This window comes from Eschscholzia californica, unplaced genomic scaffold (genome assembly GCF_041429995.1).
Source record: "Eschscholzia californica isolate CP2 unplaced genomic scaffold, dmEscCali1.0.p SCAF_2, whole genome shotgun sequence".
NCBI classification, from domain to species: Eukaryota; Viridiplantae; Streptophyta; class Magnoliopsida; order Ranunculales; family Papaveraceae; genus Eschscholzia; species Eschscholzia californica.
In genome coordinates this window covers 5,444,997-5,466,401 of record NW_028238309.1, presented here as the reverse complement: position 1 = coordinate 5,466,401, position 21,405 = coordinate 5,444,997, and the positions used below count along the sequence as shown (strand labels likewise).

At 40.0% G+C, this 21,405-nt stretch overlaps 2 long non-coding RNA genes across 4 annotated transcripts; both read left to right on the top strand.

The window, feature by feature from the left end:
* Nucleotides 1-12,198: 12,198 nt before the first annotated feature.
* LOC147555590 (uncharacterized) lies at nt 12,199-16,700 on the top strand. Of its 2 annotated transcripts, none has more exons than XR_015234932.1 (4): nt 12,199-12,440; nt 12,558-12,622; nt 13,282-13,352; nt 14,572-16,700. It is a non-coding gene; the product is annotated as an uncharacterized LOC147555590 (long non-coding RNA). The 2 variants fall into 2 exon arrangements; XR_015234931.1 differs by having other exon boundaries at nt 12,207-12,440; nt 13,274-13,352.
* Nucleotides 16,701-18,456: 1,756 nt separating this feature from the next.
* LOC147555589 (uncharacterized) lies at nt 18,457-21,112 on the top strand. 2 transcript variants are annotated; one of them, XR_015234934.1, is made up of 4 exons: nt 18,457-18,698; nt 18,816-18,880; nt 19,540-19,610; nt 20,830-21,112. It is a non-coding gene; the product is annotated as an uncharacterized LOC147555589 (long non-coding RNA). The 2 variants fall into 2 exon arrangements; XR_015234933.1 differs by having other exon boundaries at nt 18,471-18,698; nt 19,532-19,610.
* Nucleotides 21,113-21,405: the final 293 nt, after the last annotated feature.

The window sequence follows — 21,405 nt, the reverse complement described above, 5'->3', positions numbered from 1 at the left end:
TTGTTCTTGAGTTGAAAGCTAGAGAGAGAGAATAAAAGAGAGGTAGAAGAAGGAGGCCGGCCAAGCTAGGCCGGCCTAGTTAGGCCGGCCAAAGCTTGGCCGGAATAGTAGCTCGGGAAGGCACAAGGCATCACGGGATGCATCCACAACAGCCATGGAAGCATAGCGCGCGGGACTGTCTCACGGCCGTGAAGCAGCAACAGCACGGGCTGTGCTTCACGGGAGCTGCTGTTCGGGCTGCCATTAACAGCAGCTCGGACCTTCAATGGAGCACGGCAGCTGCTCGGACAAGGCACGGGACAGCTCGGATGCATGAGCACGGGTCGCGGCTGCAGCTGGGGACACGAGGGACAGCACGGAACGGCTTGGAGCTTGTGCATTTGACCGGATCTAGGGTTTGCCGGAATCCTCACTTCTTTGGCCGGATTTTGCTAGGTGTTCCGGCAACCTTCTTGGTCCAAAACCTTAGGGCTTTTGCTCCCCATGTCTTGATCTATCTTCCCATATAGTTTGATTTGATTTTGGGTGAAAAATCTCTAGAGAGAGAAAGCTTGATGAAGCTTTAATGGTGGATGTTCTTGAGATGGAGAAGATGATGATGAGTGCCATGGGGAAATCTGATTTTTACTCGGGGACACCCAAATTGCATTTTTAAAGGGAAATCCAGAAAATCGCTACGGGGAGATCGACTACACTTAGAGACTCATTTTTCTCGACGAACCTAGCCTCGAGCCACATCGAAAAAGGGGGATTTCTCTTATCATTTCTTTTCATTTATTACCTATTCACCATGTTAGCTAAATTAAGTGTGTCGATTATATGAGATGAAATGTGATGAATTTGTGATTATGTTTAATATGATTTGATGTTTTGATTATGAATTGATGTTCATTTGATATGACTCGGGATTAACCGAATTAGGCGTGTGTTTGACTAGGTATGATCTCCGGATATACGTAGTACTTAGAAACATCTACTTTAGGAGTCGAACATCGATTATACTTCGACACATTAGATTGGATCATACGTAGTCGTATGATTATTATTATGGATTCCCGGACTTCGACACCTCTCTCGCTTATTTGTTGCCCGAATTGAGTCTTACCGCCTCCCGACTCTTTTCCTTCGACTCTTCTCTCGAATCTCTCTCGCCCGTTTACTTTTATCGTTTAATTAGTTTAATTCTTCTCTTATTACTCATTCATTCTAAAACCCTCATTTATCTTTGTTTCATTTCCTATTTAGTCTAAGTTAGCTTTTAATATCTAGACCGAGGGATAAGACCCTTCGATATCCAAGCTACCTTCCTATCCTTGGATCGATCCCGGCTTTGCCGGATTACTACTTGATACCTCCGCTTGGGTGTGCAACCTTTTCGGGTGCATCAAGTTTTTGGCGCCGCTGCCGGGGATAGGTTTAGTAGTTTAGATACCGGTTGTTGTTTTGTTCATTAGTTTAATGTTATTTGCTTCTTAGACGTCTTTATTTTATTTTGTATTTTCTTAATTTCACTTTCTTTTAGGTACCATTACAAGAAAAGAGCCAAAAGTGACATAAAGGCGAAGGAAAAGGAAGGATTCGAGAAGCTTAAGAAGAAAGACGAACGAAACGAGAGGAACACTCGATAGTATCGCATTCTATCTCATCTTTTTTCTTGTGTGTAATTGTTTAGTTCTATAAGTGTTTGTTCCCAGTTTTGCGATTGTGTGTTAGTATCCTTGAATATTCTGATATCATGGCAAGTTGGTCATTTGATGAGAATGACCTTATGCGAACTCTGTCCAACACTAGTCGACCATCTACAAGTCATCAGGACTACTCAAACTTATATAGGAATGGTCCGACTAGTGATAGGAATAGGCGAGTTGACCCTGACCGACCTAGGATGACCATGGGTGAATACCGACGGATGTATGGAGTCGGTCAGACTCGTTATGAACACGGTTTTAGGGATTATGAGCATGAGGGTAATCAACCCCGTAAGAGTCTTCGAGACTATCGACAAGAATTTGGGATGACCACACCTTCATGTATGAATTCGTCATTTGTTGAGGACCGTAGTGCTATTAGTATTGATCGACCACGTCGAAGTCTTCGTGACTATCGACAAGCATATATGAACGGTTCACTCACTGATGACAATTCTCGACTCGATGATTCCACTCAAAGAGTCGAGGCTAGGTATCTACATGAAGGTAGTGGAGAAAGGACCATGGAGACCATTAGCCCGGTTTGTGCTATTTGTGCGAGCTTAGACCACTTGACCGAGTATTGTCCCATGATCGGTATTTCGCGAGAGTCTTCGTCTAGTTATACTCATGTGCCTTATTACGAGGAGATGTCAGAAGAGACTCTCCAATTAGTTTTAGAGTATCAAACTAGATTCAATCGAGATATAAAAGAGATCACGGAACGGCTTCTCAACATTGTTGATAGACTTGAGTCAGAGCCTATCATCGACGAGGAAGGGGTTTGCGCACCCCAAACTCAAGAAGAGACTATGAATGATGGTGAGGGTAATACACCTAACTCTAGTCTTAAGTTAAATGTCGAAGAAGCTCCTGATAGACCTTTTGAGATGGAATTGACCGATGACCCTTGTTGCTCAGTCCCTCGACCATTGTTATCTCACCATGATCAACCTACACTAGATATTGATGTTCAGGATAATAGCTCTGTGAGCAAGTTTGGGGATCACACGATGTTGAACTTTCCAATTTTTAGCACTTGTGATTACTTGGATGAGTTATGTGGAATGGAAGGTGTTATGCCTAACTTTGAGGCTCCTGATGCCTTTAAGGATGTCGATAACATAGTAGTTGAAGAGATAGTGGATAATCTGTTGGATTATTTACCTAAGGAAACCACGGACCTTGACTTGGTCCCCGAGCATATTTTCTTACCCTTAGAGTTTAGTTCGACCTTCCACATGATCTCAGACTCGATTGTTGACCCCTTCAGGGACACTTCGGACGTCTTTCCTAGCATGTCTAGGGACTTAGTGGATGTTTTATCCACTAAGCTTGAGCTTGATTATTTGCCTCGGACTGACCTCCTCCCACTTCCCTTATATGTCGACCCTTTTGACGACTTTTTAGTCGTCGCCCCTAGCATTTATGCGTACTTAGTGGACCGTGCATCCACTAAGTTTGGGGATGGCTTCTTTTCGCTTTTAGTCTCACTTGCACTTCTTTCGTTTAATATTCTTGTGAGACTTTTAGCTTTTGTATATAGTTTTCTTTGGGTTGACCCCCAAATCTTCCGTCTTTTGCTATATGATCGTTAGCCGATTAAGATGGCTTTTGATGTTTGTGGGTAGCATCTCTGGAAACCCTCCGCGAGACATAACTCGTGCTCTTGTGTGAAAACAAGAGAATCAAAGGCTAATTGCATAGCTCGATGCAATCGTCTATACCCGCGTTAGTGGTAGACTTTATATGGTCATGTCTTCTTTTGTGCTTCATTCTCATTATATTTTTGGATATTTTAGGAGCATTTCTTATATGTTTTACTTCTAAGGCGTGGTTTGTTCCAAGTTTGGGGATGGCGTGAGCTTGGCATCAACTTGGAACCTCGTTATACATGAGTCTTGGTGGTATCATCTTTTATCTCCTTCCGTTATGGTAATATCTTTCCACTATTCTCTTTAACTTATTGTACCTCTTATCTTTTGGTGAGCGTATGCTTAGAACATTGAGGACAATGTTAGTTTTAAGTTTGGGGATGCGGGATATGACCATAACCAATGCATGACCATGGGTTTCAAAGACAAAAAGGGTTCAAATTAGCCAAAATTTGAAAAATTTTGAACATTTTGAGTAGATTTGCATGTGATTATAGTGATAGTTTTAAGAATGTTGATGCATATGTGTCGAGTTGATGAGTTTTGTGATTGCTAATGGTCTTTGCATGAAAGTCGAGTCTTTGAGTGCTTGTGTTATACTATGGGAGTAACATCTTAGTGAAGAAGAAACATCTCTAAGAGACCTAGAGTAGTCATTAGTGGAGACTTAACCCATGTGAGAGCTCAAAGCCTAAATTGTCCTTCGAGTGTACTCTTCCGCGCTAACTCCGAGTAGAATGAAGAGCTACTCAATCTCGTAACTATTAAAAGAGCTCATTTGATCTCGTGTGCTCAACTTCCTTAGCCACTAAGAGTGACATTAGGATAGCGAATTAACCATGCCCTTGTAGTCCATGAAACCCAATAAGAGTGTCAACTAAAGGGAGGCGGATACTCCATTACCATCATCATCTTATATCCCGAGAATGAAGACATGAGAAGAAAGAAAGAAGAATGTCAAAAGCAAGTATGAAATGAAAAAAGTTGATTGCAAGAATATTGTATTGTGAGTTATGTTTGTTTTATGTGATTTTGTGTTATGAAAAAGAAAAAGTGATATAAAGAAAAAGAAAAACAAAAAAAAAAAAAAAAAAAGTGAAAAAAAAGAAGAAGAAAGAAAGACAAAAAGAAAAAAATTTTAATGATGAATAAAGTTGTTTATGTTATGTTTGAGCATGTTAGCTCTTTTGTGTGAGTGATGTGATTGTATATATGTGTGTTTGTGTGTATGTTCATGAATAAGTATTCGAAGCAAGAAACGAATGTGGAAGTGCTTAAGAGGTTCTATCATGAAGAGTTCGACATTCTCGGGAATCCTCCATCGTCATCCATCTCTAGTATCCGTTAACCTTTAGAAGGCATTCTTATAGGGTAGAATGGGTGAGAAGGGTGAGTGAGCTTCCCCACTCCGTTTAGTGGCTAATTCCTTTTCGAAGATCATTCGTTCCAAAATGTTGTCCTCACCCCTTTTTATGTGTTGAGTCCATGTTAGTGATCACACTCACACATACGAGCGAACCATTCTTGAGTGATTTCATATTTGGAGTGTATGTCCGTGAGGCCAAAGTCGAGGCGAAATGTACTAAACTTAGGAATCAAAGTTTTGTGACTTCGGAACATAGATGTTGCTCATTATGGTATGACACTAGCACTTTAGGGTAAGATCATTAGTGAAGGGGCTTTTAGCTTTCACATGAACTTGTTTACTTGATTCATTATGTGTTGACATGCTTAAACCCTTTACTATGTGAACTATGCTCATCTATGATGTGGATGTTGGACCCTTATGCATTTGAAACCACGATGTTTGTGGGTGTCATCTATGGAAACCCTCACGAGACGACACTCGTCCTCTAGGGGCAACCTAGGGGTTTAACGGCTTGTTGCATACGCTAAATGCAACCGGGATGCCTCCGAAAGTGAGTTAGGCTTTTATTTTGTTTTATTTGCTCGAGGACTAGCAAAGTTTAAGTTTGGGGATCTTGATGTGACACGAAAATGTCACATTTGGAGAGCCTAACTTAGACTAATTAGTCCTTATCGAGTGTTTTCAATAATATTTTATGTGTTTTTCTTGTTTAGGTACCATATTTGGAGCTAAACATGGAATTCGGAATAAAGATGGCGAATTATCACTATCATTACATGTGCCCAAAATGAGAGAAAAAGACTTCAAGCAAATCATATGAGAAGAGGAGTCAAAGACGAGCCCAACGGTGAAAACGGAAGTCAATTCCGAGTTCGGACGGAGAAGTTGTGAAAGAAAGAAGTCGAGGTTCGGTCTTAAAACAAGGATTCTATGAAGGCACCCTCCTTTGGTTATAATTCTAGAAGGCACCCTCTTGATTTCCATATGAAGTAATGAAACCCAAGCCCAAAGAAGATGAAAGAAGGAAGAGATTTTGGAGGCACCCAATGGACCCAAGTTTGAGTCAAAGTCAAGGTTGACTAAGTCTAGGGTTGGAGTCAAATACACTATTCATCTTCTTCCCCAAGCAAGAGGAGAAAGAGGAGGCTAAGAGTTTAGGGTTCTTGTTCTTGAGTTGAAAGCTAGAGAGAGAGAATAAAAGAGAGGTAGAAGAAGGAGGCCGGCCAAGCTAGGCCGGCCTAGTTAGGCCGGCCAAAGCTTGGCCGGAATAGTAGCTCGGGAAGGCACAAGGCATCACGGGATGCATCCACAGCAGCTCGGGCAGCCATGGAAGCATAGCGCGCGGGACTGTCTCACGGCCGTGAAGCAGCAACAGCACGGGCTGTGCTTCACGGAAGCTGCTGTTCGGGCTGCCATTAACAGCAGCTCGGACCTTCAATGGAGCACGGCAGCTGCTCGGACAAGGCACGGGACAGCTCGGATGCATGAGCACGGGTCGCGGCTGCAGCTGGGGACACGAGGGACAGCACGGAACGGCTTGGAGCTTGTGCATTTGACCGGATCTAGGGTTTGCCGGAATCCTCACTTCTTTGGCCGGATTTTGCTAGGTGTTCCGGCAACCTTCTTGGTCCAAAACCTTAGGGCTTTTGCTCCCCATGTCTTGATCTATCTTCCCATATAGTTTGATTTGATTTTGGGTGAAAAATCTCTAGAGAGAGAAAGCTTGATGAAGCTTTAATGGTGGATGTTCTTGAGATGGAGAAGATGATGATGAGTGCTATGGGGAAATCTGATTTTTACTCGGGGACACCCAAATTGCATTTTTAAAGGGAAATCCAGAAAATCGCTACGGGGAGATCGACTACACTTAGAGACTCATTTTTCTCGACGAACCTAGCCTCGAGCCACATCGAAAAAGGGGGATTTCTCTTATCATTTCTTTTCATTTATTACCTATTCACCATGTTAGCTAAATTAAGTGTGTCGATTATATGAGATGAAATGTGATGAATTTGTGATTATGTTTAATATGATTTGATGTTTTGATTATGAATTGATGTTCATTTGATATGACTCGGGATTAACCGAATTAGGCGTTTGTTTGACTAGGTATGATCTCCGGATATACGTAGTACTTAGAAACATCTACTTTAGGAGTCGAACATCGATTATACTTCGACACATTAGATTGGATCATACGTAGTCGTAGGATTATTATTATGGATTCCCGGACTTCGACACCTCTCTCGCTTATTTGTTGCCCGAATTGAGTCTTACCGCCTCCCGACTCTTTTCCTTCGACTCTTCTCTCGAATCTCTCTCGCCCGTTTACTTTTATCGTTTAATTAGTTTAATTCTTCTCTTATTACTCATTCATTCTAAAACCCTCATTTATCTTTGTTTCATTTCCTATTTAGTCTAAGTTAGCTTTTAATATCTAGACCGAGGGATAAGACCCTTCGATATCCAAGCTACCTTCCTATCCTTGGATCGATCCCGGCTTTGCCGGATTACTACTTGATACCTCCGCTTGGGTGTGCAACCTTTTCGGGTGCATCACTATGTCTCTTCCTTCCTCTACAATTAATTGAGAGGTTTAACTATAGGTGCCATCGATGAGCACACTAGGTCATTTCCAATCAAGGCATTTTCAACTTGATCTTTCCAAACAAGAAAGTTTGATCCATCTAATCTAGCAGATATTAAATTCATAAGATTTGGATTATAAGATACCTGATTTTGATTCGGATTCATCTTTGATTGCTTGAAGTTTGATGATGTTGATAAGGACCGTATCTCTGATTCCTTGATGACAGAAGATCAGCTTTCTTCCTTGTTCTTGATTTCAGTTTGTTCTTCGAAAATCAATTATAGGGTTTTTTGCTCTGGTACCATGTAAAGAAATGAATTATTGAAAGAACAATTTCATTAGCTTGGTAACTCAAAAATCAAATGTTTACAAAGCTTAACACATTCTTATATAGCCTTTAGAGAGAAAGAAATTAAACAGTACTTAGAGAGAGAGAGAAACAGTTCTAACTAACATTAACTAACTAATTGGATTATTTAGTTTATCTTAACAACCAAGTACTAACTACACCCTAACACGAGTGCCTCTTGTTAATAGAATCAGAGTGCCTTCAACTATAATCGAGATGTGCCTATAACCTCTTGGTAGTTATGTTGGTTAACTTCATCTTCTCCATTCTTTAACCATCTCCTTTATCTCTCACAAGTCCGATTATGGTCGGTGGAAGTATATACACATATATATACTAGGGTATATCCCGTGCCCTAGGGTATATATATTATGGTTGCTGACATACCCAGTAGTATGAAAGCAAATTTTCGTGGTGTTTGGACACCTCCTCCTTAAGGAATTGAGAAAATATCATTAATTGTTATTTTTGACTATTTCCCTAAATCTTATTCTAAAGGGTGTTTTAGGAAACCTTTGAGGAGGTGTATTCTCATTAGGTTTCTATATAAACACTCTTACGGCAGAGAATAAGGTGTCGAATTTCTCTCTGAGCTTTCTTAATCTACCACATCAAGTAGAGAGGAGAAAGTGAGCTAATTTCCAAGCTATCTTCTAGTCAAGCAAGAAGAAGGTCTTCTTATTATCAAACCACCATTGGAGTGCTAGCGAGCTTTCAAGGAGGGAGATTAAATACACCGTTCGGTGTCCCAAGTAGAGGAGCTACGTTTGAAGCTTTTGGTCTTCTTTAATCTATTCAACTAGCTCGAGGGAAATAGCGATTAAGGTAATCTACTATCTTCCTATTAGTTAATTACTAGTTTTGCATGATGATCTTGGGGATACTAGTGTTAGACATTAGATGTCGTTATCCGCTATAAACACTAGTATAAGGGTATAATACCCTTCAGTGGCGTCAGAGCCTCTTGCAATCAACTAGTTTTTGCTAAGAATCGATCTAATTGATATTTGATATGCTTGATAGTTTGATAGATTGAGTTTATAAAAGTATTTTAAAAGTGTTTTAAAAGAATTTCAAACCCATAATTTGATTACAATGAATATGATTCAACTAGTTTTTCAAATTAAAAAAATCAAAATTGATGATTGAAAGTGTTTCAAAACATTGAATTTCATTGATTTTAAATTGGTTTTCAAAATTGTTCTTGAAAAAGTTTCAAAAACCTAGAATTTTGATCCAAAATTGGTTGGTTAAAAGAATTGTTTTTGAGTTTTAGGAAACTCCCGAAAAACAAAAATTTGGAATTGTAGAAGTATTCTAAAAAGAATTTTTTTTGAGTTTTAAGAAACTCCCAAAAACAAAGTTTGGAAATTTTAAAAGTTTCTAAAAGTATTGAGAAATTTTAGAAGTGTTCTAACAGGGATTTCAAAATTTTGAAAGAGTTTAAAATTTGGAAAATAACAAATAGAGATTTGCAAAACACAAAAAAAATAATTGGAAACTAAGGTCTTGGAAACCCTAGTTTCTGGCCAGGAAGCTGTTGGACATGTCCACTAGAGCAGCTGGGACGCGTCCAGGTCGCGTCTTTGAGACGCGTCCAGGTCGCGTCTTTGAGACGCGTCCACTGGAGCAGCTGGGACGCGTCTAGGACGCGACCACCAGCTGCGATGGAAGCATCTGGACGCGACCAGAAGCTGCACTGGTAGCTTCCTGGACGCGTCTAGGACGCTTCCAGAGCTCTCGATCAGACGCGTCTGGGAGGTTCTGGGTGTCTCGGACTTGGTCCGAGACACCTAGTGCTGGTCCAGTCCAGCACCAGAAGCGTCCTGGCTCCGGCCAGGACGAAACCAGGCTCCGGCCAGGACGAGACCAGGCTCTGATAGGCCTCGGCCAGGACATGCCGGCCCTACGGGCCGTGCTATGTCCGGACCTTGTCCGAGCTCTTTTGTGGGCATGGGCTGAGACTTGTCTAGGACTTGTCCTGGGCTTTTTCGAGGTTTTTCGGACCACGAAAAGGGACCATCATTCGAGTGGGAGTTTTTGCCAAATTTTCTTCCGATTCCAACCAAATAATTCCAAAATTAATCCGGGCCATCCAGAAGGCCAAAACGGATTTTCTTTAAATTGATTTACGAAATCATTAAAGAATCGAACTAATATTTTTTCCGAAATTGACCCGGGCTTTCAAAACCCGAAACGGAGTTTTTCTTGAAGTTGATTTTAGAAATCATAAAAGATAAAACCGGAACACACCATTAGTCGAATTCTTCGAATTTAGACTTAAGGTCCGTAATGTGACATGTGATGTCGACAAAAGTGTCTCCCAAGATAATCATGCATATATAATTATTAGCCTTAACATATTATATGCATGCATGTGATGTGAATGCGAGAAACTAGTATGGTCATAGATTTGTTTCTATATTCTTGTTTTAAGCACAGATGGGTGCATATTTGTAATTAATTTTAATTTCAAGTTTATACGATCTGCGAATCGTTAAACTCTTGTAATTAGAGTTTAGGGTCTATGAGTCCATTGAAGAAACTCAAGGAAGGAATCTAAATGCGAGTGGGAGAAATCAATGGAAGTTCAAAGATGGAGATCTAGACGAACCAAAAGGCGAAACAAGAAGCAAACCAAAGGAGATTAGATCTTCTAGATTATGGGCCATACTAGGATCCATTTCTGCTTGATTTATTTTCTCGCGCGCATTTACTTACTTATTTACGCTTTATGTCGTGGATGTTAGTTAGGCTAAATAGTTCACTATAACAAACGCTAGAATAGCGTAAAAGTCCCGAAAACGTAATCTTGAGTAATCGCCTATCCAGATTAAGACACTCGTTGCGCCCTTGTTCGAGGAAGGTGGGTCGGCCTTCGCAGAGTACCTCCTCTACCTTGGGACAATGCGGGTAGGTCTATAGAAGATGCCTACACGTCTAAATGGCTCTACCTAACGAGAACAACAAGAAAGTCTTGGATACTCGAGGCAAAAGGATAGATTAGTCATTCATTAATGAAATCTATCAACCAAGAGTCATAAGGTATGATTAGTGAAGTAGTTCACTCACCCGGAACGACGGAGTCAAAGGGTAGGGCCTTCGTCTGCTTTACTCCGAAGAACTGGGATCTTTGGAATCACTTATTCAATCGGGGAAGGTTTTTTTTATTGAATAACGTGGGAAAACTAATGTTTTTAAAAAAACGATAACGAGTTTTAAAACTTCGCCATTTCTTTATGTAGTTTTAAAGATGACACAAGGAAACGCGTTCAACCTTGAAATGTACCTAAGGAAGGTGTTAAACGAAAACATCCATGAAGGAAGGAATCGGGAGATACTTCAAATATTGGATGGAGAGTTTAAAAACAAGCTAGATGTCTCAGACTATCCATTTTCAAAATTGGATTTTTTGACTGCTAAAGAAATAGAGCATCAAGAGGATGATCAAAAGAAGGCAGAACCAGAATCAATGACTTCTCGGTTGTTATCAACCATGGAGGCTACTCTTAACAAGAAACCTCTGAACATGAAAGTCCCCTCCATTACTCGGAAAACTTAGGATTCAATCCGAAGAAAAGCGAGAGTGGAGAGGTTTGATACAACCAGTATTGTGTCTGCGCTTCGAGAAAGGAAAACCAGTAAGTCCTCATGTTCGGCAAATGATAGACATCTTTGCTAAACTAGAAGAGCTGGGTTCTCCTGTTAGCCAATCGGCGGCTAATGATATAATCCTCTATTCACTTCATGAAGGGTTCAATCTATTTAAGATGAAATATGCGATGAATAGATGGAACTTGATGCAATGCTTCAGGCAGCAGAACGACTAACAATGGATTTGGAGCCAAATAATGAGATTCTTGTGGCTCAAGAGAACAAGAGGCAGAAGAAGATGCCCGCATCAAAAGGAAAAGGCAAACGGGTTGCCAAACCTAAAGACAAAGGTCCTCCTCCTGACACCAAATGTTTCTACTGTGATGGCAAGGGCCACTGGAAAAGAAACTACCCTAAGTTCTTGGAGGACAAGAAGAATGGAACAGTGGCTTCCAATTCAGGTATAAACAATTAACTTATCAAATACCGTAAAATTCCCAAACTTTGGTATATGATACCTAAAATTTCCCTATCATAGTGAATGTACAGGTGCAGCTGGGAACTGAGTATTTGACTAAGGAAGACAAGATCCAAGAGGGAGCAGAAGCCTTGACTGGTAAGGATGCTGAAAGGGATTGAAGTCTACTTTAGGCACTAATCTAGATTAAGCGTTTTTCTAGTTTTTAACATCATCTCTGTACTAAGTATTATAGAGAATCAATAAAGAACTTTATTGTAACGTCCCGAGTTTATGGTCAAAGAAGGCAATGAATAAGTTGCCTTAGGGAATGTTTCGCAAACAAATAAGGGTTAAATTTGCAACTAGTGCTGATTTTCAGGATGGTTTGCACAACCAGGTACAATTCAGGGTCTGTTTTGCACTTTATGGAAAAATGTAGGGACCAAATAGTGATTTTCGAGATTTACTCTTATGCTAGAAATCCTTAGCTGCTGTTTTCCATTTCTTAGGGTTCTTCCTCATCAATTGATCATGGGGGAAAGAGAGTTAGGGCTAAAGGATTGAAGTTTTGAAAAATTGAGAGGTTTAGAGAGATAAAGAGGAAATTCAATCAATGAATGGTTTTTGTAGAGAGAGAACAAAAAGGGAAATGGTTTAAAGAAGAATTATGGGAGAGATGAAGGCTTGAAGCTTGATGGTGCGTGATGATTTCGGTCATAGCTATTTGGGGTGAAGGTAAATGTTAGTAATTGTAGAGATTTCAATTGTTGTTGCTACCTTTTTAGTTAATTCTTCTTCATCATACTTTGGTGTGAGACTCCATTAATGGAAGTTAAGCTTTATATGTATTAGGTTTCTGAAGATGGTTAGATAAAGCTACAAAGAGATTTGTTGGGAGTCATTACTACATGAGAAGGGTAAGAGATTCTCACTTCAACTTCAAATAGTATTATGGACTGTAAATTCTAGGGTTTTATGATCTACAAATTGGGGGTTTTGTGTTCATGTGATCATGGTTAGATGTTGGAGTCCACAGAAATTAGTGATAGAATTTAATGGTTAAAGATGCACATCGATTAAGCTGAAACAACAGACTGCGCAATGCAGTCTGTTGCGATGCATTTCTGTGTTTTCTGAGTATTCGGATGAAGTTTTACAGAAGAGATAAGTCGCAGCTTAGGTTGTTAGCTTTCCGAAAAGGTATGTTACAAGTTATTCCGATTTCGGACGAGAGAGTTACGACTATTATAGTGTGCAGCGCGCTGTTAGAAAATAAAGATTTGCTGCTGTTTGTATTTTGCTATTTCAAGGACCGTACACTTTAATTTTGACCGAGATACCAAGTAATGCAATGTCGGAAACTGAATTATCTTTCCAACGATATATGGTATGCTTGACTTGGGACTAAATTGTGACGGGAATGAATCTAAGACAGAATAGAGTCACTCGGGGTCTTCCGATGTTAATGCGAGTCAAGTCTCTTTTGTCCCTCTTGTCGTATTGTCTTTTCAGAGTTATTTATGTCATCTTAAGATTCTTGTCGAGGAATCTAAGTTATCTTTGTCTAGGAGGTCAGAAGGAAAGCCGAAACGAGTTGGGAGCAAGATGCTCGAAGCATCGGATGAGGACGGAGTCCTGCATCGCTAGGTAGGGGTGCTCTCTTGTTTTCTTTTATGTTATCATCTAGATTCATGCTAGAAGTAGGAGATATGCATGCATCATTATATGTAGATGGTAGGTGATCATATATGCATGATTTAAACCCTTGATTTCAATGAAAATAGTATCGTTGGTTTGGATTATTGATTATTGATGGGTTAACGATTTAGACTCTGTTTTCAATGGAACTGTTATCGTGAACTTTCCTTATTGATGTGATGGTTTATATATGAAAAATATCTTACGAATGATTTCTAGAGAAATGGTTTTCTAAACGGATTGTATATCGATGTTTTGAAAACGTAATGATTTCGTATGTTGTATGTGATTGGTGAAGTGGACTGAAACGAGTCATGAGGGTCTTGGCAGTTGTAGTGCTCCACTCTCTGGCCAGGATTTTCGTTTAGGTTGGACTCTCGGGGCTCAGGGATTTGCTACCCTTGACCGCTCGATTGGACTGTAAGCCTGTTTGTTCTTACCCTCGGGGCTCAGAGGCTGTACACCTCTGACCGCCCGACTGGTTTGGTGATTGGGATCCCTCTGCACGTTATGATATGACTCTGTGTTGTGTGCCACTTCTGTGTGACAAGATAAATAATGTTTTTAAAAAAGCCTATCTCAGTCGAGGGCGTAATGGGTGAGTTCCGAATCTGCTGAGATTGTGGGTGAAGGATGTTTTCACAAGTAAAGAGTATTATTTCGGCGGTTGACACAATAAATGTTTTTCTATAACCAGAAGAAATAGTTGCATGCTAGGGTACCGATGAGAATATGCTTTTCGTCCCAACACGAATACTGGAGGGACGATCTGACTATTCGACTTCGGTGAAGCTAAAACGTATCTAGTTAAGCTAGGTGTATATATTTATCACGAGGTTAGCTTTTTAATGACTGTGGAGTCGCCTAGTGGGAGAGGGGCTTACCTACCTAGGGGTAAGCCACTTTCTCGAGAGAATTTGAGTACCTTGGTTAGTGCCGGAAATGGGACGGTACTAGCCAAAGTACTATAGAATTCTCTGGGTAACTCTCTGTTAATTGAGAGGCATACCAAGGGTGGGCAGTTAAGTCTGCTATTGTATGCTAGTATTAGGATTGATATATATTTATATGTGTGCATGTTTTACTCGAGAAAAGGCTTATCGTAGTTTTGTTTTGGGACTCCTCTACCAGTTTAACTCGTGTCGGTGAGTTACTGACCCCCTACCAGTTCTTAGTGTGCAGGTTCTTAGTTAGAATCATCTGCAGTGGCTGGGTTAGCAGATGGATTGCAGTGGTTGTGGCGGGGTGCCACTTTGGGTGTTATCTCTTTTCACTTTGGTTTTCTTTAGCTTCAAGTTATATTTTATTTCACGAAGAACCATATAACATATATATGTATCACATAAGTTGTATAAGGACGTATGGATTTATACAGGATGAGTTAAGTGAGTTCTGGTGGTTCGGTTTTGAACCAGAGTCTGTTAGTTTAATTTTAGTTTAATTTTAGCTTCCGTTGTGTTTGTGTATGCGAATGTATGGTTTGCATGACAGGTTCTACAGGTGCGACCGGTTCGATTTACAGAGGAGATGCTGCCGAATTTTCGGTTCGTCTGTGAATTGCCGGGGCGTGCTCATGCCTAGTTATGGGGTACGGGGCGTCACAAGTGGTATCAGAGCATGAGTTCTGGTGACCGATAAGTCGTGTGGAGTGTAGAGCATAGATTGCTCTGAGTTTTAGGGAAAGATAAAATTGGCCAAGACTAGGTGTCTAAAAGCTTCAAGATTTAAAAACTATCAAGAGTAAAATATGCTATATAGTATTTGATTTGTTTTGGTTTTCTTGTGATTTTTGTTTCGTGCTTCGTTTTACTCGCAAAAGGAAGAACCGATAGATGGGTGATAATCGTAAGTTAATTCCTTCGGTGTGGTTTAATGTGGGGTTGGGGTCCTAGAAAGGACTACGATTCGTCAGAAAGACAAACTTGTTGTGAGTTGGATAATAGTTACCAATGATGAAGGAAAGTTGGGTATCGAGGCAATTAAGATTAGTGAAGAAAGGACAACTTGGTCATAAGAGTTGGGTATGAGATTAATGGGATGCTGGTGTCCACGAAGTTTTCGTACCGACAACTCGTAAGACTGCATGGGATGACAAACCGGATTAGTCGGACAGGGTTAGTCAGTGGATTTTCTCAGAAACTTTTGGACTAGTAAATCGCACTTGGGTCGGGGAAAGACCAAATACGGGCAAATGGCAACCATCAAGTGAATTTGGTACATGGTGGTGTTCAAGCCGATAAAGTTAGCTAAAGGTTTATGGGAAACAAAGAAAGAAAGTTCCGCATAGATAGGCATAGTGGCTGTCAAAGGACTGATTAGTGATTGGTTTAAGAGATACAATTCATAACTTTAGAGACAAATGTGGTTTAGAGAAGTCATCTTTCGAAGAAGGTCAGAAGAAAAAGAAGAGAACTATGAGAAATACGTAAGCGGTGGACGAGAAATGTGAAAACCAGGTCTTCATATAAGAATCAGAAAGTGAAACGAATGCTTAGAAAGTTAACACGATATATGTAAATAGTAGTTTATTCGGGAAAGGGATAGCGAAATCAGTAAGGTAATTTTTGGGGAAGGTGAACTAAGGAATTTTCAGCGAGTTAAGGAAAACAAGGTAACAAAGTGTGTTAGTAATCATGACAACAATGGTTATTGCTTGGAGACAACACAGTTAAGGATGCATAAGCAGGATTAACATGGTCAATAGTGATGGAACTGTGGAAAAATCGTGTGAGCCTAAGCCACCCGAGCTGGTGATTCTCATATGAAGGCATTGCCAGGAGTAGCTAACCTAGGCGAACCGGTAATATGGGAAATGCCCTCGAGTAGCAAAGAAGCTACAGATTGAACCACTTAAGAAGTTTAATGACCAAATGACTTGTTGAAGGATCATACAACCTGGAAGATGATATAATAAAAGGACTTACAAGATAAGTAGTTGAAAGAGCTCAGAGATTCAAATAAATGAAACGACTATAACGATGGCAAAGAATAAGATGTTGTGAGATTTTAGGTCAAAGTAGTAGAGGCTACTCAAGGAAATTATCAGAACATGTAAATTGCTTGAGACAACAAAAGAACATCTTAGAGAATCTTGTCGGATCTTCAGTTGTTCAATGGTACAATATCAAAGGATAGAGATATCTGACAATGAGTTGGGTTAGGAATAATCCGACAAATAGTGACGAGATTTGATTGTGATGTGGATTTAAACACAATCAATTCAAGAAAGGGTAGACTGAAGGTTCATCAAGCTTAGTAAATCTCCATGAGGAGCACCCGTAGTATTCGTGAAGAAAAGAGTTGAATATGAGACCAAGAAGGCGGTTGGAATTCCTGAAGGATTACGAATCTGAGTTGCTTTATCATACGGGAAAGGAAAATATGGTAGTTGATGCCTTGAGTCGAAAGGAAGAAGAAATTGTCACATATGACACAGCAAAGCTATTCTCTATGTTAAGTATTGTTGGTGAGTGTAGCTTTGACTAGAAAGAGATTGAAATCTAAAGGAAGGCGTATCAGTCACATGTGCAAATATTACTAGATCACGCCCAAATTCATTGAGCACTGGCAACAAGTAAATTACTGATCAGTTGTACTAATAGATTAAAAGGCAAGCAAAGATAGTGAGAACTTGGGCGGGCAGATACAAATATATGACAGTTTAGATTTTTAAGGGAGACTACGGGTACAGAGTGAAAGGAAGACTGGAAAAGAGGTTTGAGACGGATACCATCATCAGACTGCATGGAGTGCCGTCATCAATAGTTTCAGATCGTGATCTTCGATTTACATCAACATTGTGAGAGTTCTTCCAGTGGGGTCTAGGAACGGAATGACACCTAATTACCAGTTTCATCCTTATACAGAGGGGCAGTCAGAAAGGACCATTCAGGTCCCTGAAGACATGCTTCGAGCATGTGTATTTAATTTTGGAGGTTTTTGGGGAGATAATTTATCCTTAGCAGAATTTGTCTATAGTAACAGTATGCATACACTACTGGTATGGCACCATTCGAAGCGTGATCCGGGTGACAGGTTATAAGGGGAAGTTAATCAATTGCAGAATGCTGCTAGCCAAGAGTAAACAAAAGAGTGATGGCAAATAACGACGACTGTTAGAATTTGATGTAAATGACATGTTTATTTAAAGGTGTTGCTAATGAAATGAGTAAAGAGATTTGGACTTCAGGGCAAGCTAGCGCAGGATTCATTTGTCCTTTTGCGATCCTTGAGGGAGTTGGTGTGGTAGCTTATCGAGTATAGTTGCGACCAAAGTTATTGTAAGCTAAGAATATATTTCATATCTCAGAACTGAGGAAGTATCAACTATCCCACCTCATGGGTTAGTTGGTACGAGTTAGATATTAATGAAGATGCGATATATGAGGTCAACCAAATTATGATTTAACACAAACTGCTAAAGGTCCCAAGGAACAAGGAAATCCCGTTGGTGATAGTTATATGGAGGCACAACAGCATCACAGAAGCACTATGGGATAGGAAGCGGAAATGTGAGAACTTCCAATACTCTTAGTAGATTATGATGCACGAGGAATGGAAGGGTGGTGAAAGATATGGTGTTTAAAGATCTGAGGTCTTAAGATGGTAAAGGTGAATTGTGTATGTTATTTGAATAAGTTGACAAGCACTACAACAAGAGACACCCTTGGAAGATCGGTAGATATAGTCAGAAGTTGATGATTCGAGTGTGGAGTGATAAAGAAGACTTGTGACATGATTTAGTTAAAGAATGAGCCGATTCAAGAGATTCATTGCGAGAAAGTCCGAGTTAATCCAAATTTCGAGGACGAAATTTCTTGTAAGGGGGGAAGATTGTAACGTCCCGAGTTTATGGTCAAAGAAGGCAATGAATAAGTTGCCTTAGGGAATGTTTCGCAAACAAATAAGGGTTAAATTTGCAACTAGTGCTGATTTTCAGGATGGTTTGCACAACCAGGTACAATTCAGGGTCTGTTTTGCACTTTATGGAAAAATGTAGGGACCAAATAGTGATTTTCGAGATTTACTCTTATGCTAGAAATCCTTAGCTGCTGTTTTCCATTTCTTAGGGTTCTTCCTCATCAATTGATCATGGGGGAAAGAGAGTTAGGGCTAAAGGATTGAAGTTTTGAAAAATTGAGAGGTTTAGAGAGATAAAGAGGAAATTCAATCAATGAATGGTTTTTGTAGAGAGAGAACAAAAAGGGAAATGGTTTAAAGAAGAATTATGGGAGAGATGAAGGCTTGAAGCTTGATGGTGCGTGATGATTTCGGTCATAGCTATTTGGGGTGAAGGTAAATGTTAGTAATTGTAGAGATTTCAATTGTTGTTGCTACCTTTTTAGTTAATTCTTCTTCATCATACTTTGGTGTGAGACTCCATTAATGGAAGTTAAGCTTTATATGTATTAGGTTTCTGAAGATGGTTAGATAAAGCTACAAAGAGATTTGTTGGGAGTCATTACTACATGAGAAGGGTAAGAGATTCTCACTTCAACTTCAAATAGTATTATGGACTGTAAATTCTAGGGTTTTATGATCTACAAATTGGGGGTTTTGTGTTCATGTGATCATGGTTAGATGTTGGAGTCCACAGAAATTAGTGATAGAATTTAATGGTTAAAGATGCACATCGATTAAGCTGAAACAACAGACTGCGCAATGCAGTCTGTTGCGATGCATTTCTGTGTTTTCTGAGTATTCGGATGAAGTTTTACAGAAGAGATAAGTCGCAGCTTAGGTTGTTAGCTTTCCGAAAAGGTATGTTACAAGTTATTCCGATTTCGGACGAGAGAGTTACGACTATTATAGTGTGCAGCGCGCTGTTAGAAAATAAAGATTTGCTGCTGTTTGTATTTTGCTATTTCAAGGACCGTACACTTTAATTTTGACCGAGATACCAAGTAATGCAATGTCGGAAACTGAATTATCTTTCCAACGATATATGGTATGCTTGACTTGGGACTAAATTGTGACGGGAATGAATCTAAGACAGAATAGAGTCACTCGGGGTCTTCCGATGTTAATGCGAGTCAAGTCTCTTTTGTCCCTCTTGTCGTATTGTCTTTTCAGAGTTATTTATGTCATCTTAAGATTCTTGTCGAGGAATCTAAGTTATCTTTGTCTAGGAGGTCAGAAGGAAAGCCGAAACGAGTTGGGAGCAAGATGCTCGAAGCATCGGATGAGGACGGAGTCCTGCATCGCTAGGTAGGGGTGCTCTCTTGTTTTCTTTTATGTTATCATCTAGATTCATGCTAGAAGTAGGAGATATGCATGCATCATTATATGTAGATGGTAGGTGATCATATATGCATGATTTAAACCCTTGATTTCAATGAAAATAGTATCGTTGGTTTGGATTATTGATTATTGATGGGTTAACGATTTAGACTCTGTTTTCAATGGAACTGTTATCGTGAACTTTCCTTATTGATGTGATGGTTTATATATGAAAAATATCTTACGAATGATTTCTAGAGAAATGGTTTTCTAAACGGATTGTATATCGATGTTTTGAAAACGTAATGATTTCGTATGTTGTATGTGATTGGTGAAGTGGACTGAAACGAGTCATGAGGGTCTTGGCAGTTGTAGTGCTCCACTCTCTGGCCAGGATTTTCGTTTAGGTTGGACTCTCGGGGCTCAGGGATTTGCTACCCTTGACCGCTCGATTGGACTGTAAGCCTGTTTGTTCTTACCCTCGGGGCTCAGAGGCTGTACACCTCTGACCGCCCGACTGGTTTGGTGATTGGGATCCCTCTGCACGTTATGATATGACTCTGTGTTGTGTGCCACTTCTGTGTGACAAGATAAATAATGTTTTTAAAAAAGCCTATCTCAGTCGAGGGCGTAATGGGTGAGTTCCGAATCTGCTGAGATTGTGGGTGAAGGATGTTTTCACAAGTAAAGAGTATTATTTCGGCGGTTGACACAATAAATGTTTTTCTATAACCAGAAGAAATAGTTGCATGCTAGGGTACCGATGAGAATATGCTTTTCGTCCCAACACGAATACTGGAGGGACGATCTGACTATTCGACTTCGGTGAAGCTAAAACGTATCTAGTTAAGCTAGGTGTATATATTTATCACGAGGTTAGCTTTTTAATGACTGTGGAGTCGCCTAGTGGGAGAGGGGCTTACCTACCTAGGGGTAAGCCACTTTCTCGAGAGAATTTGAGTACCTTGGTTAGTGCCGGAAATGGGACGGTACTAGCCAAAGTACTATAGAATTCTCTGGGTAACTCTCTGTTAATTGAGAGGCATACCAAGGGTGGGCAGTTAAGTCTGCTATTGTATGCTAGTATTAGGATTGATATATATTTATATGTGTGCATGTTTTACTCGAGAAAAGGCTTATCGTAGTTTTGTTTTGGGACTCCTCTACCAGTTTAACTCGTGTCGGTGAGTTACTGACCCCCTACCAGTTCTTAGTGTGCAGGTTCTTAGTTAGAATCATCTGCAGTGGCTGGGTTAGCAGATGGATTGCAGTGGTTGTGGCGGGGTGCCACTTTGGGTGTTATCTCTTTTCACTTTGGTTTTCTTTAGCTTCAAGTTATATTTTATTTCACGAAGAACCATATAACATATATATGTATCACATAAGTTGTATAAGGACGTATGGATTTATACAGGATGAGTTAAGTGAGTTCTGGTGGTTCGGTTTTGAACCAGAGTCTGTTAGTTTAATTTTAGTTTAATTTTAGCTTCCGTTGTGTTTGTGTATGCGAATGTATGGTTTGCATGACAGGTTCTACAGGTGCGACCGGTTCGATTTACAGAGGAGATGCTGCCGAATTTTCGGTTCGTCTGTGAATTGCCGGGGCGTGCTCATGCCTAGTTATGGGGTACGGGGCGTCACATTTATTTCTAAATTGAGATGTTATTAAAAGTGCTAAATTAAACAATCTATACCTAAGGATTCTAAACTTGGTTAAACACCTACAAGATAGGTTCAAATAACCAAAACATGAATCAACTGACAAGAAAGAAAGTCTTGAGTC